This window comes from Fistularia commersonii, chromosome 18 (assembly GCF_037954325.1).
Source record: "Fistularia commersonii isolate RoL2024-O1a breed Wild chromosome 18, RoL_Fcom_v1.0, whole genome shotgun sequence".
Lineage (NCBI taxonomy): Eukaryota > Metazoa > Chordata > Actinopteri > Syngnathiformes > Fistulariidae > Fistularia > Fistularia commersonii.
The window spans coordinates 5,447,302-5,472,920 of NC_141301.1; the positions used below are offsets into that span (position 1 = coordinate 5,447,302).

A 25,619-nucleotide genomic window follows, 5' to 3' on the forward strand; every position below is an offset into this window, starting at 1 on the left:
CAAAAGGGGATCACAATGGGGGCACCCTTAAAAACAAGAGTAAAAACAAAAGAATCCTCTCCTCAAAAGGCATTTCTTGTGTTGCACAAGGTTAGAAGGTAGAAGAAATACAAGCAAAGAACATTTTAATACAGATTTTTTTCTACAGATAAAGTGAAGAGATTGCCAATTGTTAAAATAGAAGAGGACCTCTGACAGGAAATTGAAGAATTCCGATTGTTTGCAGCACATTTTGATGTAATTGTTAATTCCCCCTTTCAATAGAAAGAGCGACTGCAAGCTACATCAGATTACTTTGACTGAAAATGTTGTCATCTGTCAGAATTAATTTCCAATAATGAAGCAAAATTAAGTTACTGATGCTGAGTTACTGAAAACCAACTGAAATATGTAATCTGTCACAATACAAATGCTGCTTTTACTGAGAATTTGAAATCTATTCTCGGTGAGAATAGATTACAGGATATGGTTTTCTGAAAAAGGACTGGCGTGATCTGTCCTTTTGAACAATGAGTGTTACAATCCCACTGCCTGACTTCAGCTTTAAAAATATTTGTTTACTGGTATTTGTGACCATGGATAACCATGAATACTCATTATATCCTTTTCCTGTCATATATTCTGTTTCATAAACCATGCAGTTCAAAATTAGTTAGAGCAAAAATATGCTCAGAAGGCATTGTTCTTTTACATCTTGGAATCTACAATTTCCTCATTAGTGTTTCCTGATGTGATAACCAGTATGATGATGATGGGATGGTACGCTTTGCCTGATCAGCATTACTCTACCATCTGAGCCCCATGAGTTCCATGTCTCCATCTGAATCGAGAGCGAGTGATGCTCTTCATGCTTGATGCCAGTCACAGCCAATGACTCCATCAAAAACCCGACAAAATACAGACAGGAGCATCTCCATCACTACCTGTGGTCTGGTGTACACTGGTGAAATGAGCTCTGCATCTGTCTGTTCAAGGCAAAAGTGCTTCATACGCTGTGATGGGATACAACAGCCAACCTGTCCCCCAGAAACAAATGGCTTAGAGCACACCTCATTTTCTTGTCTGTCTTAGTATGATTGAGATTTCTTACACATAGGGCAGCTATAAGTCACAGTCAACACTGCATATATTTCACAGTCTGTCATTTCAACAGGACAAAGCTGCTGGCAGTGGACTGAAAGGATTCTAATGATTTGTTGAGACTGCCCTTCCAAGAAAAATGATATGATCCATCATTGTAGAAAATGCTCCAAAATGTTTAGGTTCCACAGACAAAGTCTTGTCAATGGATAATGATTATGACTACTGTCAGAAACAAAAGAGCAGCACCATCCCATGTTCACACTGGACAATCAAAAGTCATGCGTTAAAACGGCATGAAAATGTAGTATCACCAAAAAATATCAGTATGACCTTGGCCATTAATGGTAATGTTAAATTTTCTGAAAATGTTTTAAAAAGATTGATGGAATAATGAAGAAGGTTTAATCCTATCTCCAATTTGACTGTATGATAAGATACTACTTTATTGATCCCCATCTGGGAAATTCAAGTGCCACAGCAGCACAGGGCAAGAGGACAAGTGCCAAATTTCATTAAAAGGACAGAATCTATCAATAAACAACAAAGACATCAAATAGGACGGAGACAACAACAAATAAAAAATAGATAAATCCTGCTACAGGAACAAAGGGACAAGTTGCTGGTAACGGCCAGTAAGTGCAGATGCAGCTCAGTCAGGTCAGAGCTGTGTGCTGTCCAAACTGCTGATGCACAATCTGATAGCAGTGGGCACAAAGGAGCGTCTGAGCCTTTTAGTTCTGCACCATAGGGGGATGATCCACTAGAAGGTCTTGAGCAGCCCACTATAAACACTGAACAACCGCAGTCTCCCCAGGAAGAATATCCTGCCATGTCCTCTTCTGTAGACGAGCATCTACACTGTGTGCACTAGCGTATTTGACAAGTGATTATTTTGACCATTTCATCATTTATCCATAATTTCGTACTCCAAGCTATAGAAACTTGAATGTTTATTGGATTTAATACATATCCGGTGATGTGTATTTTTGTAGCAAGGGAGGGTGTGGCCAAAAGAGATCAACACCCTTTATCAAGGTGTGCATAATTATTAGGTGGATTCTTCTCCTCAAAAAAATGGGCTAAAAAGGAGATATAACAGACATTAACCTCCAGTGCTGCCATATTCCACAACTGTGACCTACCTGGAATGTCAAGAAGTATGAGGTGTTCAGTTCTCAGAGAAATGGCCAAGGTAAGTAAGGCTGAAACCCGACAGCCTCTGAATAAGACACATAAGTTGAAACGTCAAGAATGGGCCAAGAAATATCTGAATACAGATTTTTCAAAGGTTTTGTGGACTAATGAAATGAGAGTGACTCTTGACAGACCAGATGGATGGGCCCTTGGTTGGATCAGTAATGGGCAAAGAGCTCCACTTCAACATAGATGCCAGCAAGGTGGAGGTAGGGTACTGGTATGGGCAAGTATTATCAACATTGAGCTAGTTGGACTTTTTGGCCAAAAATTGACTCAAAATCAACTCTCAGATCTACTACCAATTTTTAGAAGACACTTTCTTTAAGCAATGGTACAGGAAAAAGTCTGCACCTTTCAAGAAGACTGATTTTTATGCAAGACAACACTCCATCACATGCATCAAAGTACTCCACTGCTTGGCTGGCCAGTAAAGGCCTTAAAGATGAAAAACTAATGACATGGCCCCCTTTTTCACCTGCCTTAAAGCCTATTGAGCACTTTTGGGGCCTTCTTAAGCAGGATATTTACAGTGAAGGTAAAACAGTACATCTAAGCAGTGTCTGGGAGGCTGTGGTTGCGGCAGCACAAAATGTTGATTCTGACCAGATCAGCAAACTGACCGATTCATTGAATGGAAGGCTTGAAGGCGTGTAACTGTGCCACCCTTGAGAAGGGTGGTCACTGAGGGGTTTTTTTTTGTTTTTTTGTTTTTTTTTGGAAATTTTTGAAATGTTTATCTGTAAATTTTGAGTAAATAAACTCAAAATTTGGTCAGAATCAATATTTTGTTGTCATTATTCTCACTTAAATAGGTAAAAATAAACAAGTTAGATGGAAAAATATTTTCATTTAGTTGCATAATAATTCTGCACACTAATAGTTGCCTAATAATGGTGTATGTGTAGATATTCTCTTGAGAAAGCCAAAACTTCACTTTTACTACTTAAATGTTCAGGTCTGAGGGTTGGTTAAAATTTTGGATTGACCAAGAGCACTGTAGTTGTACGATAACAAAATGAATCCTCAAAAATACAACTTGCCAAAAATTGTGCACGTAGTGTACGTCGTGGGGTCCGGTCCAGTTTATTGTTTATGTGGACCCTAAGGTACTTGTACAAGTCCACAATCTCCAGCCCCACTCCCTGGATGGTGACTGGATCAGGCCTTCTCCCATTCGCCCTGTAGTCCACCACCACCTACTTGGTCTTGCTGATGTTGAATTGAAGGTGGTTTCAGTTACTCCACAGAACAAAATTCTCGATAATCCTCTGAACTCCTTGTCATCATTGTTGATACTATCAACTGTGGAAGTGCCATCAAAGAGCTTTAAGAGGCTACAGGAACCAGACTGGTAGCGCAAATCAGAGGGGAAGAGTATGAATAAGAATTGTGGCAGGATATGTATGTCTAAACCTTGACAAACAAGTTAGTGTCAATACATTTCTTTCCAAAGTGCAGTCCAAAGTACTCATGTTGTTATTCTTGTGGCTGACCCAAATAAACCATTGTTGTCATTGCATTTGTGTTACAAGACAGGGAATGAATGCAGAAACTATAAAATAAAAGTCATTTGTGAGTATAAACAGAAATTAGATATGCAAGGCAATGCTAATACATGGAAACTGAAACAGATCTCTGACCATGAAAATGAATAATGATCTCAGAACATGATCAATTGGGACTATTTAGTTATAGTTTGAGAATAAAATCCAGCTGAATGATCCACATACATTCATGGACACAGATGTACAAGTCTCATATCATTAACCAATGGGCAACTACCAGCTGAGTTAAATACACTCTATGCAAATCTCTGACTGACAGTTTTAATTCTGCAATAGAATTAATAGAAATTATTAATTTAATTTAATTTTAATTTAATTATTAATAGAAATAATAAAATGTCCAGGAAAGAGGCAACAGATCAGAAAACACTTTCAATGAAAGTTTTTGTAGGGCATTTAAATCATATTTTCTCAGGACTTACATATCCTACTACGATTTTCTTCTTTTTTGTCCAACTTCACCTTTTCCTTTTTACCATGAACTATAATTTTCTTACTTTTCAGGCACAAATAACGAAGATCAAGTTTACGTAAGACTATAATGGCTTATAAATGTATTCCAGGGTATTTATTGAACGAGTCTTAAAATATTATGTTATCAAATCATTTTATTACATATTTGATGCAGATTTGTCTGGTATTATGAATATACATAGTTGTGCAACATGCTGGGTTTTAACAGTCTTTGGCTATATTCCAGAGAAGGGATTATCAAGCTTTTCCCCAAAAGGTAGCACTGTTTCTCACTCTAGCAGGATGATCCGGTATTTGCGATTTTGAAGTTCAACATAAACACGAAAATAAAAAACATTGATAGTGTTTTTAACTGCACATTGTTTCATTTTTTTATGTAGAATCCACTTGAGTTTGCTGGCTTAATTTTAATCGCAGCCACACTAGGCAGGCACTGTTAAATTAAAATGTGTAACGTAAATTTCCATTTAAACGGCCTCCTCGGATACTAAATTGTTAGTCTGTTTAGATTCACTTTAACAAGATTGGTAGTTTAGAAAAGGAGAGATGATTCAACAGTGAGATGTTACTAAGAGAGAAAGGGCACAATTAGTTTCCCAATCAATTTTTCAGAAAGACAAGGGCAAAATCAATTTCTTGATTATGCATAAGGACGTCATTCATTACACAGCCAGCAAAGATTCAATGATCCACGCGAAACCAGCGTGGGATGTGGCTGAACAATATCCATGAGTCCTTTAGTGCTAGAAAGAGAGGCAAGGGATGAAGCCCATGTATAAATAGATTAGTCTACATAATATGCAATGGAGACAACTCATCTTCACCTGAGAGCTTAGGAAATTATGCCGGCTTTTATTATCTCATTTGTAATCAATACCAGGGTAATTCTCTATGGAGACACTTGGAAGTGTCCCTTAGGAGTTCACGTGCCTGACAAGTAAACTCAAATATGAGGGTGTGGTCAGGTTTTATCTAAATGCCCCTGAGCTAATTGGTACATAAGAAGTGGTAAAAATGATGTGCTAAAAATGCTAAATATATATTTACATCTGATTCTTGGCTGTGAGTGAACCTGGCAATGTAATTTTATGTCCAGTCGGCTGGTACTCAAGCTGTTATTGTTAATATCTGTAGGATTTTGCTTCAGCAATTGTTGCCCACAGGTTTGGCAATCTAAATAATAGGTAAGGAGACGCAGGAAAACATAGGGACAGATACAGATATGCAACATGTATAAAGAAATGGAGGAGAGGCATCAAAGTTATGGGCAATAATATTTGTTTAACAAACTTGTTTATGTATAGACAGCTAAGATGAAAAGTAATTCTTGAGAAATATTAGAAAAATAATAAAAAATTAATAATTATTGTCAAAATTGTAAAATTAAAATGTAATTTGGATTAGCTTCTCCTGCCTTTGTACTCGGGGTGACAAAAAAAAAAACACGAAGGAGGAGGGAGATTGCATTAGTTCTGTATGCTAAGCTCCCTTGAAGTGGAGAGTTAAAAGATAGCCTGAGAAAAGACATTTAAGGTAACATTTTATTTTTTAAAACATTACATTACATTACATTCGGCAGACACTTTTATCAAAAGCGGCTTACAATAGAGGACTGCAAATAACACTTGCAAATACAAGATGCACAGATGCACAGGAAATATACAGAACAGTGAGCTGGGGCTGGTGTTTTTTTTTTTTTGTTACTCATTACTCTTTTTTTATTTTTTTATTTTTTTAAAGATGTACTTTACACCAGATCTAAATTTGTTGCCAAAAAAAGTCCAATACAGAGATTAAATGAAAGGCAGGAAGCAACTTTACTGAATGTAAACTGATATGAAATTTTTTTAACATAAGCCTTTGTGGAAAAGACAAATTTTACAGCTGCCTGTAGACGGCAGGAGTCTGCCCCCCATCAGGCAGTGCAGGTCTCCGATGTGAATGATCCCTGACTTCTTTAATATAACATTTCAACCATTTTCAACCTATCCATTTTGCTAGTTTTGCTATTTATTTACTTATTTGTGATATACAGAACTCTCATGAGGTGTCCGCATTTGAATCAATATGAAATGTGTGGTTCAAGGGGTGGATTATATTTGTCTCTTGGAGGTTGTATTTCACGGACTAATGAGGAGGTAGTTCCATCATGGTTTTTGTTGATGCTGCTGTTATTCTCATTTACCTAAAAGCAATGCAACAAAAGGAAACAAAGGCATCTTTGGGGTTTCTACTCTGAGAACCCTCACCTGGAGCGCCCACTCCTGCAAAAGAACCTGGAAAATTGTTTCTGTGCAGAGCACCACTTGGAAATACCCAAACTTGTTATAGTGCTTCATTCCCTGTTGGCTAAATTAATGATTAAATGCTAATCCCAGGGAGGACCTAGCATTGTCTCATTTAAAGCTTGGCAGATTGTGTATGTCTGTGTACCCATGGAGGAACACGAAACACTAAAACAACAGCAGATTCCACCTGAATTACATTTTTCATTGTCTTTTCCAAGGAAATCCATCAGGGGACCTTAGAACATCCTCCCAAATTTCAAAGAAGTTTGTGTGTTGAGGCACCTTGTCTTATCTTTACAGTCTCTGGGGCTCCAAGTTCACAGACGTTGCCCATGAGAATAAGGCACTGTAGGCCATAATAACCTCAACATGTGCCATGTGACGATGTGGGTGAGAGGGTGAAAAGCACATTGTCCCCTGCTGCCTAAGCTGAATATTAGTATAATTGACTTTCCCCTTGCCTTCCTCAGCGTAATGGTGATGATGAAAGATAATAGTTCATTAGGAATGTTCTGGAGGCATAAAGAATGTCAGATAGACTTGTGAGTCTGAAACTAGAAATTGAAGGTGTGATGCTCAATGTTGTAAGTGGCTATACCCCGCAGGTGGTATGTGAGTTTGAGGAGAAGGAGAAGTTCTGGAAGGAGCTAGATGTAGTGATGCAGAATATCCCCAGAGATAAGAGTGGTAATTTGTGCAGACTTCAATGGACATGTTGGTGCAGGCAATAGAGGGGATAAAAAAGTGATTGGTAGATTTGGTATACAGATAGGAACGCAGAAGGACAGATGGTAGTAGACATTGCAAAAAGGATGGAAATGGCTGTCGTGAACACTTTTTTTCCCAGAAAAGACAGTAACATAGGGTAACTTATAAGAGCGGAGGTACGGGCATGCAGGTGGACTACATCTTGTATAGACAAGGTAACCTGAAAGAGATAAGTGACTGCAAACCAGTTGTAGGTGAGAATGTAGCCAGACAGCATAGGATGGTGGTTTGTAGGATGACTGATGACACGACAGAAAGAGAGGACAAAGGCAGAGCAGAGGACAAAGTGATCAAAGCTGAAACGGGAGGAGTGTTGTTTTCATAAAACTGCAGGCTCTGGGCTGTCGGGGAGGACTTCCAGATGACTGGACAACTACAGCTAATGTTATCAGGGAAACAGGGAGGAGAGTACTTGGTGTATCATCTGAAAGTAGATAAGGAGATTTGGTGATGGAATAAGGAAGTGCAGGAGTATATACAGAGAAAGCGGTTGGTAAAAAAGAAGTGGGAGACTGAGAGGACTGAAGACAACAAACAGGAGTACAGGGAGATACAGTGTAAGGTAAATATAGGGGTAGCAAAGGCAAAACAAAGGCTGTACAACTTGTATGCTCAGTTGGACAGTAAGGAGGGAGAGAATGATCTATACAGGCTGGCAAAACAGAGGGATAAAAATGGAAAGGATATACAACAGGTCCACGTGATTAAGACAGGGATATGTATTGACAGATGCTAGAAGAGTGATGGGAAGATGGAAAGAGTACTTTGAAGAGCTAATGAATGTGGAAAATGAAAGCGAGGCAAGGGTAGAAGAGGTGACTATTGTAGACCACAAAGTAGCAGAGATTAGTAAAAGTGAAGTAAGGAAGGCATTGAAGAGGATGAAGAGTGGAGAGGCAGTTGGTCCTGATTATATATCTGTGGAGGTGTGACGAAGAGAGGAGAAGAGAGGAGAGGAGAGGAGAGGAGAGGAGAGGAGAGGAGAGGAGAGGAGAGGAGAGGAAAGGAGAGGAGAGGAGAGGAGAGGAGAGGAGAGGAGAGGAGAGGAGAGGAGAGGAGAGGAGAGGAGAGGAGAGGAGAGGAGAGGAGAGGAGAGGAGAGGCAGCGGTAGAGTTTTTGACTACATTTTTCAACTGGATGTCAGAGAGTGGAGAGGATGCCTGAAGAATGGAGACGAAGTGTGATGGTGCCCATTTTTAAGAAAAAGGGGGATGTGCAGAATTGCGGGAAACTATAGAAGGGTTAAAGTTGATGAGCCATACAATGAAGTTATGGGAAAGAGTAGTGGAAACTAGCCTGAGAGAAGAAGTCAGGATTTGTGAGCTGCAGTATGGCTACATGCTGAGAAAGAGTACTACAGATGGAGGATTTGCTTTGAGAATGCTAATAGAGAAGTACAGAGACGGCCAGAGGGAGCTGCATTGTGACAAGGTGCCAAGAGAGGAGCCCTGGTATTGTATGAGGAAATCTGGAGTGGCAGAAACGTATGTTAGACTGGTGCATGACATGTATGCTGGCTGTGAGACAGTGGTGTGGTGTGCTGTAGGGGTAACAGAGAAGTTCAAGGTGGAGGTGGCACTCCATCAGCGATCAGCTCAGAGCCCCTTCTTGTTCGCAGTGGTGGTGGACAGGCTGACAGATGAGGATAGACACGAATCTCCATTGACCATGATGTTTGCTGAAGACATTGTGATCTGTAGTGAGAGCAAGGAACAGGTTGAGTAAATCTAGAGAGGTGGATGTGTGCGCTGGAAAGGAGAGGAATGAAAGTTAGTGGCAGCAAGACAGAGTGTATGTGTGTGAATAAGAGGAACCCGGGTGGAGTGGTGAGCCTACAGGGAGTGGAAATCAAGAAGTTGGAGGATTTCAGGTACTTGGGGTCAACAGTGCAGAGCAATGGAGAGTGTGGAAAAGAGGTAAAGAGATGGGTTCAAGCAGGTTGGAATGGGTGGAGAAAAGTGTTGGGGTTACTATGCGATCAGCCAGAATCAAACGAAAGGTATACAACACAGTGGTGAGACTAGAGAAGCTGGATGGATAGGATCAGGAATCGCACATGGTTTGGTCATGTACAGTGGAGGGATACTGAATATATTATTAGACGGATGCTGGAATCGGATCTGCCAGGCAGGAGGTCTCGGGGAAGACCAAAGAGAAGATTTCTGGATGTAGTGAGAGAGGATATGAAGGTAGTTGGTGTGAGAGAGGAGGATACAGATGATGGGGTTAGTTGGACGGTTGATTCGCCGTGGCAACCCCTGAAGGGGAAAAGCCAAAAGAAGAAGAAGAAGAAGAAGAAGAAGAAGAAGAAGAAGAAGATCATTGTTAGATTTCAAACCCGATGGATCAAGTTATAAGGCAATTACAGATTTGTCAAATGTTTTTAACCTCAACCTTTGTTTTCATGAATCCATCATGACAACCATTGAATTACTAACCTGTTTCTGACTTCTTCATACAAATATTATTTAACTTACATAACAATGCTATAATGAGTTTTACCAACAATAAAAAGACATAAGATCAACTACATTTACAGCATTGCTTCTCATAAAACATCACTTTCCATATGCATTGGGGAGCAATAATTGACGAGGCAGGTGGACAGCACTTTTTGGCAGCACCTGACTGACCTCACAAAACAGCCTGTGTTGCAAGAAGAAATAGAAGCGGAACACTTGAAAGATCAGCATATGCCAGCAAGCCACCGATGGCATAAAATCAGCCAATCATTACACTCAAAGGAAATTGACAAAGGAGATGAGATGAGATGAGATGAGATGAGATGAGATGAGATGAGATGAGATGAGATGAGATGAGATGAGATGAGATGAGATGAGATGAGATGAGATGAGATGAGATGAGATGAGATGAGATGAGAACAACTTTATTAATCCTGAAGGAAATTGTTGTGCCAGAGTTTCACGTAAAAAAACATAACAGTAATAGATAATAGTAGAAAGGAAGAATAATGAAATATGAATTGTCTTAACTATTAGCAGTAACTACAAAGATTGAAGATTCCCTGCGGCTGAGGGAAGAGGAATTAAAAAGTCTGATAGCCTCAGGTAGGAAAGACCTCCTGTGGCGTTCAGTGGAGCTCTTTGGTGGTATCAGTCTACGACTGAAAGAGCTCCGACAGGACATCAACGTGGCATGCAGGGGGTGATGGATGTTGTCCATGATGCTGTGGAGCTTCCTCATCATCATCCTCTCTGAAACCTACACAACAGACTCCAGCTCTACTCCCAGGACAGACCCAGCTCCCCTGATGAGCTTGTTGAGTCTTTTGGTGTCAGCTGTCTTGAGCCTGCTGCCCCAGCACACAACAGCGTAGAAGATGGTGCTGGACACCACCGAGTGGTAAAACATCTGCAGCATGGTCCTGCAGACGTTGAAAAATCTGAGCCTCCTGAGGAAGAACAGGCGGCTCTGACCCTTCTTAAAGATGGCATTGGTGTTAAAGGTCCAGTCCAGTTTATTGTCCAAGTGGACACCCAGGTATTTATAGGTGTCCACAATGTCCACTTCTGTACCCCTGATGGTGACCGGATTCAGGTGGGTCCTTTGTTTCCTGAAATCCACCACCAGCTCCTTTGTCTTAGACACATTGAGCTGCAGGTGGTTCAGTCCACACCACTCCACAAACCTGTCCACCATGCTCCTGTACTCCTCCTCCTGGCCTCCGTTGATGCAGCCCACGATGGCAGAGTCATCAGAGAATTTCTGCAGGTGGCAGGACTGCGAGGAGAACCTGAAGTCTGAGGTGTAGAGCATGAACAGGAAGGGAGACAGGACCGTCCCCTGTGGCGCCCCCGCGCTGCTCACAATGGTGTCCGACGTGATGTTTCCCAGCCTCACGTACTGCGGCCGACCTGTTAGGTAGTTGTTGATCCAGGTCGCGAGTGGAGCATCCACCTGCATGTCCAGGAGCTTCCTGTTCAGCAGGGCAGGTCAAATGGTGTTGAAAGCACTGCAGAAGTCAAAGACCATGACTCTCACAATGCTTCCTGCCTCCTCAAGGTGGGTGTATACTCTGTGCAGCAGGAAGATGATGGCGTCTTCCACGCCAATCCGGGGCTGGTGAGCGAACTGCAGGGGGTCCAGCGAAGGTCCAACAACATTACGAAGTTGCCTCAGGACGAGCCTCTCCAGCGACTTCATGACGTGTGATGTCAGGGCCACTGGTCTGTAGTCGCTGTGTGTGCTGGGATTCCTCTTCTTGGGCACTGGGGCCAGGCATGAGGTTTTCCACCGGTCAGGGACAACCATCTGGATTAGGCTCAGGCTGAAGAGGTAAGTGAAGATCACACACAGCTGAGAGGTACATCCTTTCAGCACTCTGGGGCTAAGTCCATCAGGGCCAGCGGCCTTCCTGGGATGAAGGCGACTGAACTCTCTCCTCACCTCCACAGCGGTGAAGGTGACAGGAGGGGATGGAGAGAGTCCCATTGGGGGGCAGGAGGGCTGAGGTGTTAACGAGACATCGTCCAGGGAAGCAGAAGAGGTGCGGGGGAGGGGGAGGGGTAAAAGTCTTAGAGGTGAGGGGTGAGGGCACAGGGGGAGGAAAGTCCTGAGCGGAGCTGGGGGGGAAGGTGGGCAGAGGCTTCTTCATCAAATCTGTGGTAAAACAGGTTTAATTAATTGGCCTCATGCAGGTCTCCAACCATCATCTGGCTTGAAACCTGTTTTCCATGGCCACTGATGGTTTTCAACCCACTCCACACCTCCCTCATGTTGTTCTGCTGGAGTTTGCTCTCCAGCTTTCTCCTATAACTGTCCTTGCCCTCTGCAATCTTCTCCCTCAGCTCAGTCTGCACCTTCTTCAGCTCCTCTTTGTCTCCGCTCCTGAATGCCGCCTTCTTCCTGTTCAGCATGGCCTTAATGTCCTTAGTCACCCAGGGTTTGTTATTTGTGAAACAACGCACTGTCTTGGTGGGGATGATGTTGTCTGTGCAGAAGTTCACTTAGTCTGTAATGCAGGCAGAGAGTTTTTCAATGTCCTCCCTGGTCTTCGGAGAGCACATCCCAGTCAGTCGTCTCAAAGCATCCCTGAAGAGTCAGTTCTGCCTCCTGAGACCAACTTCGGACAGTTCTGGTGATCACAGGTTGCCGCTGGACTTCAGGCACATAGCGAGTGTTGTGTCAAATATATTGTTGTGTCTTATTGTTATGTATATACAACATGGGAAACAGTGATCATGTAAATAAATGAGATGAAAAAGGGGGGCACCAGTAGATGCAACACAGTAATCTCTGATCCACCAATACAAACGTCAAAAACTCTGACAGGTTTTCACTTTTAGCCAGCCTGTAAAGCAGTCGTCACCCTGAGCACCATCTACCAGTGTAAAGTGAAACTCTACGAGAGGGGAGACTTGAGAGAGGTGTTTTTTAGCAGCCAAAATTACAACAATTGCGCAGCCTCTCTAAACACGGGTAACTCAGACAAGATCAATCCAGTGATAATTGGAGTGAGATTTCATTGCAATTACTGTCAGAGGAAGAGTTTTCAGGGACATAAAATACCCATCAAAAGTCAGGATGCATTCACAATTTTCTGGAGCCCTATAAAGTGCAAAATTAGACTGGTTTGCTTATTTTCATTGTATGTGGTAAAATGTTAGAGATGCTGACATTGTATGTGTGTACCCCAATGATGTACATCACTTTTAGCCTGTAACATTCTATATGGTGGTGCGGTGGTCACACATGATCACCTGTTACATGTTTTAAATGTTTCAATGTTTTGCCATTCTTTTCTGACTGTCCTGATGATTTTTTTTTTTTGTAAATAGTCTCCAGTGTAGAGATAAAAGTTTGATTACAGTCAGCTCCAGAAAATGTGATGACAAGGCCCCATTGGGAGGAAGTGCCACTCTTGTGCTCTTGGTCAATCCATGACAATTCACAAGAGAAAATACTTTTCTAAACAAAGTGAGAGCACATTCATATAATTCTAAATGTTGTAGATTAAAGAGAACCAGTTGAAGAGCCAATTACCCATCTGTTTCTTTTGGATGATCTGTGTGCTCTTTGAGTGATGCACTAAAAGACCGGATACTGGGAATAACTAGCTCACGACCTTTTATCATGAGAAACATCTATCATTACTCTTTGCTGAGGAAAGCAACAGTGCATAGAAACTGTCTCTGTTTCATCTTAAGGTATTAATGACCATCTGTGCAGACTATCAGGTGGTATTCTTTTATTTCTCTCCTGATTAATGGCTGATTTTTCCAGACTATAAGCCGCTACTTTTCACACACTTTGAACACTGCAGATTAAAAAAAGATGCAGTTAATGTATTGTAGCATCGGGCAGGGTGACTGGCCGGTGGAAACCCCAGAATCCTATGCAAGTAATGATGATGACTGTTGGGAGCTTCTTATGGTTCTGTGATAGAGAACTCCTTTGTTGAATAGCTGTACAATGTTGTGGTTGATGTGTGACACTAACCTGCACTGTTAGTTGTCATAACGGGGGGTGCGCCCTCAGTTAGTGCTGAGAGGTTTCCACTGTTTGTTGACTGTTGAATTAAAACCATCTCGTAAAGAGCATATTCTGAGAGCAAGTTATCCTTGACTCCAATATTTACTTTGCTCAGTCCCAGCTTGCCACAATATTGACTTTTTGGGGCCGATGAGCATCGTCATACCAATTGACCAATGAAATTGCGCTTCATTCACACACCCCCATCATGGAAAACACACGAAGAAATGCATATGATGCAGCTTTTAAGTTACAGGAGATTGACCTGGCTGTCAAAGAAGCGAATAGAGCAGCTGCATGTAAGCTTGGCATCAATGAATCGATGATGTGACATTGGAAACGGCAGCATGAAAAACTGACTCAATGCAAAACGGCGTCAAAAGCTTTCAGAGGTAAAAAAAAAAAAAAAAAAAAGCGGATGGCCCAAACTTGACCCTAAATGATGGCCAAGGTGTTTCCACCGCAGTTCAATTGCAACACTGAAGAAGATGACTTTAATGGTTTCACTGTGCAGGAGGATAGATAAGGGAGACAGGGGGAAGTGTTACAGGCACTGTTTGGGAAAAAAGGCATTTCCAGTACATATATCTGGACGTCACCGGTATGTATTTAATTAAAAGTTTAAAAAAATGTTTTGGTGTAACATCTTTCTGTGAAAATATCTCATGTTACAACATGGACACCTGCGGCCTATAGACAAGTGCGGCTTATATATATACACATGTAGTTAGTTGTTTATTTTTAACCGATGCGGCTTATATTCAGGTGCACACAGTAGTCAGGAAAAAAAGGTAATAGGGCTACAATAAAGTAGACCACCACATTTACGAAACTGTTACTGTTGCATAAAGCTTCACAAAATTGATTTTTCACAAATTATTCGGTCAGATAATAAGTACTAATGCAGTTATTTTGCAGATAATGTCACTATTGTATCTGATATAGTTTTACCCTTATCATGACATTGCACCAGCAAATGCAGATGGAAACTAATGCTTTTCAAAATGTACATTTGTTTAGTGCTTAAGCTTACACATAAACGTTCCCTGTCAAGTTACTGTAAATACTGTAAAATACTTCCACACCCACAGTACAATAAAACTGTCAGCTTTTCAATAGATTGAAATTTAAGGCCAATATCTGGTGATAGAAGATGAATGACAACAATATTGTGTGTGTGTGTGTGTGTGTGTGTGTGTGTGTGTGTGTGTGTGTGTGTGTGTGTGTGTGTGTGTGTGTGTGTGTGTGTGTGTGGAGGAGGGGGCAGAGGTAACAATGTAAAAGTTTTTTTTTTCCTGACAAACAACTGAATATACAAATGCAGCCCCTCCGATAAAGAGGATGAAGATCCTACCTGAGGTTTATCTCTTACATTTGATTTAATTTATTCAGCTGGATCTGTTCACTTTGTTTATTATTTTTATTGTTTTGCCATCCATGTGATTTAATTAGCTGTGGGAGTACAGAATAGGCTGGTTCGCTCAATGAACGGCTGGAATCCTGGCAGTGTTTGTGGGGTAGTTCCACTAGATGTAATTAAACTAGTAAATTTGCATTAAATTTTACAGTCTTCTAGTGATTATTCAACCAAATTAAAATTCTAATCGCTTTAATATGTTTTTTTTCCTTTTTGGCATTTTAATCATATGAAAATTAGAGCTACGTAAAATTCCATTATGCATTCTTAACTATTGCTGAGGTTTAGTCTGAAACCACCTTGTTTGTTGAACATTAAGATATTATCTACAGTAATAAAACTGATCATTCTGAGGTCCTGTTGACATTCAGGTAAGATTATAATATTACACCTATACATTGGTGTATTTTAACGATAATGATACTTTGGGGCAATGTTAATTTGATTGGTGCACAACACCAAATCAAAGTCAAATTTACTCACTACTCTAAATATTTGGTGTTGGATAGCTGACTTATTTTATTAATTTAGAATACAAATTTAATTCTTTAGATTTGTCTCAATAATACACAGCCAACTTTTGCTGATACACTGTGATGAATAACATGCACTTTTTCTCTCACTGTCACAGAAATCACTCACATTGAAGAGTTTTGGTCAGATGTGATTACAAGATTTAATCTCAAATTACATTGTGAGTTAAAAAGAATAGATGCCTAACCACTTTGTCAAAGGAATATTACTTTCAATAATAACATATCAGACACATGATCTGAATTTAAATTTCCCAAATATGGGATGATTAAAGGCACATTCTATTCTATTCTATGTTTTTGTACAGCTGGGTTAATATTTGCTTGGTTTACATGTTAAACCTCTTGATAAGATAGGGATTCAGATAAGACTAGATACTCTATCATTGAGGCACTTTTTGTCAGATATGTTTTTTTCAACAAACTATAATTAAAAGATAGAGGTTATCCAGCATATATGAGTCAGGATAAGTTTGTTTGTTGTTTTGTTAGACTTCAGAAAACTATGTGCTTTACAAGGGTGAATATTTTCCGTCTCACTTTCAATTAAGTGTCACAGTAGAAATATATCCAATCAGACCGAGAGGTGTACCCATCCAGCTGTTTACAGGAGTATCTTATTGCTCCTCCTGTCTACACCCCACTGATTGGCAGCCATTGATGTACGGGGTAAAAGGGGCTGCTGACTGTCTCCAGTATAATTGGACAAATGAATCAATTGCATCAATAGCAAATTACAACATTCATGATTGATCCTTGGACAAATGCAGTATAGATCATCCTGGAGTTCGATAGCGATACCACAATATTCATGTTACACTGAGCATATTCAGGAACTAATTAAATCTCAAAGGAGAGGATCAATGCCAGCAAGTGTGAGAACCATTGATCACTAAACCAGGATCTTCTAGTCCTGTTAACTCCATTAGAAAGACAAAGTATGGGCAGTTCCTTTCATACTTATGTAGCAAGCACAGAAAAGTATATCCATAATGCAAATATAAGTCATAAGAGACATTTGATTCAGAAAAATACTTTTCTGATAGATAAAAAGCGGCAACACATTAACATCAGGGTAGCTTTTCAGTTCCTGTACAACAGCCTTTTCAGGCCAACATGAGATGTTAAAATTCAACCCATTGAAAAGCTGATAAGAGATGTGCCCAAGAATTAAAAAAAATATATAATTGTATAGTCTTAACAGCCTTAGTGCACGTTTTTATTATATTTTTATCATAATTGTAATATGAAAAGAGTTCATATAAGGCGGGGTTGGGCAAACTTTTTGGCTCAGGGGCCGCATTGACTTTGAAAATTTGACAGACGGGCAGGGTCAGCACAAGATACAACACATATTGGAAAAAAAAAACTCATTTGTTAACAGTTCATATCAGACTCATCTAACATTTGTCTGAATATTGTCTGACATTTGCTGTAAAAATAAAACTAGCTTGGTTTCTAAGGCTCTGACATTTGTTTGCATTTCATGCACAAACCGGTTTTTCCCTTGTAGCTTCACATCCAGCTCATTCATATGTGTCAGTATGTCCACAGTAAAGTCTAAATCACAAAGCCAATCTGTGTCATTCAGGTCAGGAAAATTCTCAAGTAGCTCCAAAAATGAAATAATCTTCTGTTTGAGCTCCTCTATTCATTGATCCAATCATTCACTCATTCACATTAAGTATGAATTCTGTACCAATCTTTGGTGGGCCACATTAAAAAGACCAACGCCATCCATAGTTTGCCCACCCCTGATAACGAACCAATAGAGAGAGAAATGCTAGTGTCTAAGGAATAGGATAGAGGTTGGCTTTGTGGCTCCCCTACCTCTTAAAAGTGTTTGGATCTCAAGAAAAAAAAAAATACTTTAAAAGAATTTTAGGATTTTTTTAGTTTACTTTTGTAATATTATATTTGTCTTATTTTGTGTTTTCCACAGTTTTACATGCAAATAATTATTGTCAGTACAGATGGCTAGAAATTCAGTCTTTAGAAAGTTATATCACAGATAATGGGGTGTTGGTGAATTACATTATGTTATGCATCCATCCATCCATCCATCCATCCATCCATCCATCCATCCATCCATCCATCCATCCATCAATCCATCCATCAATTACCTACTGCTTGGTAGATGTTGGAGTCCATCCCAGCTGTCTTTCGGTAGGGTTCACCATGGACCGGTCGACAGTTGACCAAGGGCTACATATGGGGACAAACAACCCTTCACTCTCATTCATACATCTGGGCAATTTTTCCAGTGTGTTCCAATTAAATACCTGCATGTTTTTGGAAGGATTAAGAGTCCTTTGAGCTGTGAGGCGGAAGTACAGCACTATCGGGCCCCTATTATGTTGTGCAATGCTTATTAATTCTCTGGCAGAGAATTAAATGGTGATAAAACACTTGCCACACAATGGGGTCAATAATAGTAAAAAGCAAATACAGTATATATATGTGAATTTTCATGAAAGTGAATAAAAAAACTGCCTTATTCAAATTACTAATGTATTATTTTGATAGATGTATTTGCTCATAGCAGTGCGGTGGTGCAATGGTTAGTGCTTCCGCTTCGCAGCACAAAGGACCCTGGTTAGACTCACACAAGTTTGCATGTTCTCCCCATGTCTGCGTAGGTATGCTCCAGGTTCTCCGGTTTCCTCACACAGTCCAAAATTATGCAGGAGGTCATTTGGAATAATTTGGAATGGTTGTCTGTCTATATGTGGCCCTGTGATCTACTGAGCAGTGGGTCCATGTTGCACCCTGCCTCTTGCCCAATGATGGTTGGTATAGGCTCCATCGCAAGCATTTAGCAGGAATGGGCATCCGCCCATTCTTGCAACCTTTATTGCGTAGGAAAAGGAGTAGATAATGGATGGATGGATGGATGGATGGATGGATGGATGGATGGATGGATGGATGGATGGATGGATGGATGGATGGATGGATGGATGGATAATTCATTCATCCATTCATTAAGTCACTCTAGGTTTGAGTCATCTGGAACAATACAGATATTATGCAGGTAAATGTGCAAATGAAAAAAATCATTCAATTATCAATATACCCTAATCCTAGATAACACGATCCGTGTTGAACGATCCGATATCCTTTTATGTAATCATGCAGAGCATCTTTAGGCAAAGGGGATTCATGACATTGTATACAAATACATGAAAATTGTAAATTCAAAGTTCTTCGCACACTCGTACCTGTGTTTAATGTTTGTTTTTTCCTAGAAATGCAATCACACCTTTCTCAAACAAGAGTAATATATTTTCCAATCAAAAAAGAAAAAGTCCAGGTCAGGTCAATTGTCCCATATCACTGTATTGACTCATTAAGTGCACAGAAACAGAGTAAAGAAATAGGATCTGTGGGAACATGAGCAAACAATATTGTGACATAATCCTAGATTATCCAGCCATCCATTTTCCTTCCCAAAGATCACACTCCAAATGAACTGAAGACCTTTCAGACAGGGTCGCCCATCAAACATGCCCCTGCTTACCAGCCCTGCCCATTTGGACTGAACAGGTCTGCAGTAATCAGCTGACACCTCTGTCCCAGTCTTAAACCAAATGCCCAAAGCATACAACCTTTTGAGATTATACAACTGAAACATCACATTGCCAAGTTATTTAAGAACGAGGAAAGAAAACACAAAAAAGAGTGGGACTCAAAAGTTTGAATTGCCCCTTCAACTAATAGAAATAGAAATAGAAATAGAAATAGAAATAGAAATAGAAATAGAAATAGAAATAGAAATAGAAATAGAAATAGAAATAGAAATAGAAATAGAAATAGAGCCCGATATCTAGATAGTAGATTTTTTTGTGTATCCACCCCAGATGACATGAATGATATAACCACTGGGTACCACTTGCATATAGCCATTAGGCACCATTTGTAATTACTATCCATTTCATTGTGTTGTTGATTACAATTTTGTGTTCACACTTCCAAAACCATATTTCTAGAAAGAAAACCTCTGCTGATGTCTGAAAGACATTTTGCAACACTGCAGTCACTGTGTGCCTTTGTGTAAAATAATGACGCATGCACATATATATATACATACGTACATAAATATCAAAATTAATTTCCGATGCTAGAAAAAAAGCATTTGAAGCTGAACTGAGTCAAGCCCTAAAGAAGAAAAACAAAAGGGTCTTTTTTACATTTTTGTCTCTGACCTTTTCCTACTGTCCACATCTCAGCTAATGGAAAGGGTATGTTGGCCACACTCCATCTCATCCCAAATGAGGCTAACTGAGGAAGTAAATCAATGTGTTTCTCCCCTAGTCATGGGAAACAGCTGTCATGTTGTCGTCTGCTACAGGTCTAAGCTGACTTGATGCCAGAGCCGGCTGGGAGAGTCAGCAGGGAAGAAAAATCCCCTTACCCCCTCCCCCGAGTCCGTTTGGACTAAATCACCTGAGTGAATTGCACCTGCTTTGCCTCCCAGCTACCCTCAAAGCATAGACACAAACAAAGAGCCATCTATACTCCAGCAGGGTGACCTCCTGACACAGCATCTGTGCGCTAGAATACCAATCTGAATTAACCAAATATCACTTTAATGCATCCTTGGATTTAACTCATTTATTCAAATGCCAAAGGTTGGGCTTGCAGGTAAAACTATCTGATAAAATGAAATGGTGCAAATCTGTCTCTTCATATAAATGCAAAGACAGGAGAGGAAGTTGATGGAGGAATAAGATGGCAGAAATGAAATGCTTCGGAATAAAAGACAAATGAAATGAGAAGTCGAGAAGGGGCGGTTTCGATGAAAACCTTGAGCATATGTTTCATTTGCAGAAGCTGACCTTATCTCCCATGACCAAACCTTATCTCCCACAGATACAGCCAGCATACATAATGGGGATGGATCCTTTGTGCCAAATGTTATGGGGCAGAGCCCATGCCTCTGCTGGTACAAACCACCCCCATAATTGTTTTTGTTTTGATTTGGTTTGTTTTAAGGTTTTTTAAGGCACAATTCCACACATGAAAATACACAGACATTCTGAAACACAGGAAATCAGGGGAGAAAAGACACTCACCCCCTCCTCAGTACAACACCTCCCTCCCTCATGTTGCTCTTTGTTGTTTAATCTTTTTCTTCCTTCAGTGGCAACTGTGGGTCATAGGGTGAAGATCACATTCTGTCAGACACAATAAGGGATCTTTCAATGAAATCACAGAAATCATACCGCCAGTCACACGATTATAGGCATGTCACAAAACAGTGACTGTAATTAGAAAAAGGGAGGGCTGTTGCATGTTATTGTAATCTATGTGTATACAGTAGGAGTATGAGGAGAATACTGACAGATGCATCTGTGGAAAGCTGACACAGGAGCAGAGGAAACCAGTTCCATATTCATGTGTTTTCCCGTATGTGACCCTCTACTGTAAACAAAGAATATTAAACATTGGATACTCAGAGGAAGCTTAATGACAACATGAAGAACTCTCATTGAAATGAATCGTGGAACTTCCATTTTCATCAAATATTTATGAGAGTAATATTTCCCAGTGGTTCATAACTGCAGTGGCTTTGTTTGTATTTTCCAGTTGATCCGTGCAGAATCAGCATGGCTCTCTATATGAATTCTTAGCCTAATGAAATATGTTAAGGATTTCAATCACTATAAGTCAGGGAATCACATCTCACAATAGTGATTCACAATCCGTTTCCAAATTTATAAGATTGAATCACTCCAAAACAAGTATTTGTCCAGCATTGCTTCCTTTACCATTTTATTGTAAACATTTTACAATATCAGTGGAAGACATATTATGTCAACTTTAAAACTGAAATGTTTTTTGTTGTAGTCTTCTCCTTCTTCTGTGGTAATACAATATATGCGCAATTGTTTCCTTCCAAATAGCAAAAATAATTGAAAATGTCAGAAAAATCATACAATTTGACAAAGCCACAGGGTGCAACTACAGGTATGTTATTTCTTGAAAGAAAAGATTTGGGAATCATAAGATTTAATTGTAATAAGCCTGTTTATCTTGCAAAATTACTGCTTATCCATGAAAAAGAAATCACATTCTGAAGTAGAAATGAGACAAACATTTTTAAAAAGACTTGAGTAAAAAAATGTATCTATAGCTTTTTTTATCTAGATCATGTGTAAATGGGCAGTGTCGGACTTGAACTGCTATCAATCATAATAAATCAGAACAACTAACCACTGCTGCCATTCTGATGAACACTAAATCAAAGAAAAACCCGCTTTCCCTTGAGACTCTCTTTTTTGTGGACTTGAGGTGAAGAAGCTGACGGATCCCATAGATGTCTGAAAACCTCCAGAAGGATCTGAAAGCTAAAGCACATAAAAAAAGTGATGGACTGCAGCTGTCTACATCCCCCACCTTGCAGCACCCATCTGCTGGGAAAGCACTGCCTCTTGGTGCTCTTGAGTCAGATTCCCTTTTTTCCCAGTAAAATGCTAGTAAATGGTTTCTGCATAATGAATAGCAGAAAAGGCTGAGGTGTACATTGAGATCACCAAATGAATTTTTACTTAGCTAACAGTGACAGTCAAACCGCATCAATGGAAGAGAACTGTACAGTTTCCTCCAATTTTCCTTTTATTGTTTGCAGAGGGGGCGGCATGGTGGTGCAGTGGTTAGTGTGCCGGCCTCACAGCACGAAGCACCCTGGTTTGATTCTGACAAGGGGGCCTTGCTGTGTGGAGTCTGCATGTTCTCTCAGTGTCTTCCTACCACGTTCCAAAAACATGCAGCAGGTTAATTGGAAAAAAATTGTGGAGGTTGCAATGATTGAATGTTGCCTATCTTTGTATGTGTTCCTGCGATTGACTGGCGACCTGTCCAGGGTGTACCCCGCCTCTAGCCCAATGACAGCTGGAATAGGCTCCAGCATCGTCCTCCTGAGTGAGGGGTAAGCAGCAGAAGATGGATGGATGTTCGCGGAGGATGCCAACAGCAATAGGGCGCCCTCTGTTGGCTACCACTCTCCTGGGGACGTCTGGAGTCTGTACATATTCAGTGAGGTGGAATTCAGGAGTATTGAGCTAAATTGAGCTTTTTCTTAAATATTTCTTTTGATGAGTGTTTTACAGGATGACTCTTTTTGTTTTTTCTCCCTCAGTAAATCAGATAGGGATTATCTTCATCCATTCATTTTATCTTCTTTGTTAAAAAAAAAAAAAACTAATTTAAACTGTGGATCCAGTATGCATTCTGCAAATGTTAACTTTTCTGACAACCTGCCCAAAACTAATTCAATTTAACTTGAGAGAAATGAAAAAAGTTGAAAATCCTCGCATTTAAATTGTCGGGGTCAGCAATAGTAGACTTTTGCTTCAATATATTGTAACGCTTCGAAAAAGACATCTGTAACAAGGCTTTGCTTCCAAATGTCGTGGCTTTATTCTCCTCACTTTACTGGTAAACCCATACTCTACCCCGTGTGCCGCAAAACTCCCACTGCTCACTTCCCCAAACTTCCCGCTCTTCACCCATATTAATCCCTCCCCCAATCACCAGAACGCATCCTATACGACAGGAGTGGGCAATTATTATGTTTGGTGGGCCATATTTCTTATTTAATTTCAATGCGCAGGCCAACTAGGTATTGTGTAAACTAAACAAAATGATCATTTCAATTGAAATATCAAAATTTCTTGGCTGTTTATTTCAATTTTAAAATCATTAATGGTCATATAAATGTATTGACATAATTTTGTATATAATCATGCATACAAAATTAAACAAAAAGGAAAAGATGAGGAGTTTCTAAATTCAATTTTGACTGAAAATACTTATCAAATATGCAAAGAAAATAGTTATGCGTCCACATGAAAAAGCAAAAATGGGCCTGATGTGGCCCATGGGCCGTAAAATGCCCAGATCTTCTATATGACAAACCTGCCGAACAAGTGATCAGCAAAGTGCTGGTTAGTGACAGGCCGATAACCTATATTTTTTATGCTGGGGTCACCACAATATTCTTCCAAATCACATACCTCTATTTCATTTTCATTCATTTAGTCATCATTTGTACAACTTCTCCTACTGTCCTAGGTCAAAGGGGAACTTGAGCCTATCCAAGCCGTCATTTGGCAAGAGGCAGAGCGCACCCCTGACTTCAAGTCGATCACAGCGGGACATATGAAGACATTCAACCATTCACTCTGTCATTCACAGGCCTGGACAATTTAGAGTCCACTGCATGTTTTGGTACTGTGGGAGGAAAGCAGAGAACCCAGAGGAAAGCAAGGCAGACATGGGGAGAACATGCAAACCCCACAAAGAATGAACCCCTGACGGATTCAAACCAGGGACATTCTTGGTGTGAGGCAGAAATATTAAGCTCTGCGTCACCATACTGTGCCGTCATTGTTATATATATATATTTGTTTTCTTTTAATGGGTACAGCAGAATCTCACCGCCATTACCAGTGCAGCCATGCGGTACAGGCACTAAAAACAATATGCACATGGAAATCATATTCATACTCCTTAAACTAACACTTCACACTTAAACTAACACTTCATGAAATGGAGCTTCAGAATGGAAGTGGAAAGTTTACTTTGATAACAAGTTTGGGTTCAAGATAAACTAAAGCTAACAACTCTAAATGCTATTTAAGATAGCAAGGTTATGATCAGGTGAAAAACAGACATGGATCATCTGTACTTTTGTGTGATTTGGTAACGTCATAAAAAACACTTCACTAACTGAATTGTTCCTATCCACTTTCAGAAACATATTCCTCAAAGATTAATTGTTCAGTGGGGGTGGCGTGGCGCAGGAGGTAGAGCAATCCTCTTTGGAGCCAAACATTCCTGGTTTGATTCCCGGCTCCTCCTAGTGTGTCGAAGTGTTGTTGAGCAAGACACTGAACCCCTACCTGCTCCCCTGGCGCTGGTCAATAGCATGCCTACTGCTCATGGTTCATCCATGATGGGTCAATTGCAAAGAACAAATATCCCCACAAGGGATTACTAAAAGATACATTGTATTAAATACAGCAGTAAAGCCCATTTTATGAAATTACTCGAATTAAGTAAATCTTTTGTTGACTCTTAAGGGCAGGCAGTAACAAGGGATACTTATAATTCCCAACTCAATAGGGTTGTGGAACAGCTAATATGGACCTATCAAATCACCCTAGGGTGTACGCAACTCACTTTATTTCTGTACAAGTAAATAAATGGTTGAAAACTGACAGTCTACAATAAGGCGCTTATTTAACATTGCATAAAAAGTCTGTCATGGCAGCTAGTACTTCCTAAAGCAACAACATTTTCCACTTAGTGAGGCCAAGGTTCAAGCAGTAACAAAACGAACTGGTGTCCCCCTCAGGGATGCTTGCTGAGAGATTTTTTTTCTTTGTCACAGAGTCTAGCCATGTCCCTCCATATAGAGGCTGTATTGCACAGGAGTGGTTGAGGCAGTTTACCTCCTTGAGTTTTCTTTCAAAAAAATAGTCTGTGCCCCGCGCATGCCCAACGCCAAATTCAAGCAGTTACATGTAAAACCTGACAAAAAAAAACGAAGAAAGAAAATTTAAAGTCCAGATTATGAGACAATAAAACATTGATGTCAGCCTTTGTCTTGTGACTGTTGTGTCAGGCTGGGGAGATACCACATCCAGGAGAGAGGAAAAGTGGATTATTAGATTTTCCAAGCTATTTCAAATATATCCTGTATGAGTACATACTTGGGCTATCCATGTTCATGTCAAGGCATTGACATATTGGCATTTCAGATGGGATGTGTTTTAATCCCCAACAACTGCCCTCTCAA

At 40.2% G+C, this 25,619-nt stretch overlaps 1 long non-coding RNA gene across 1 annotated transcript in view; it reads right to left on the reverse strand.

Annotated features, from left to right (window-relative positions):
* The window catches only part of LOC147224233 (uncharacterized), a 47,402-nt gene extending 33,540 nt beyond the window's left edge, over positions 1–13,862 (reverse strand). Inside the window, exon 1 of the long non-coding RNA XR_015107471.1 lies at positions 13,835–13,862. This is a non-coding gene — a long non-coding RNA (uncharacterized LOC147224233). The remainder of the gene's footprint in view (positions 1–13,834) is intronic.
* Between the last annotated feature and the right edge of the window lie 11,757 nt (positions 13,863–25,619).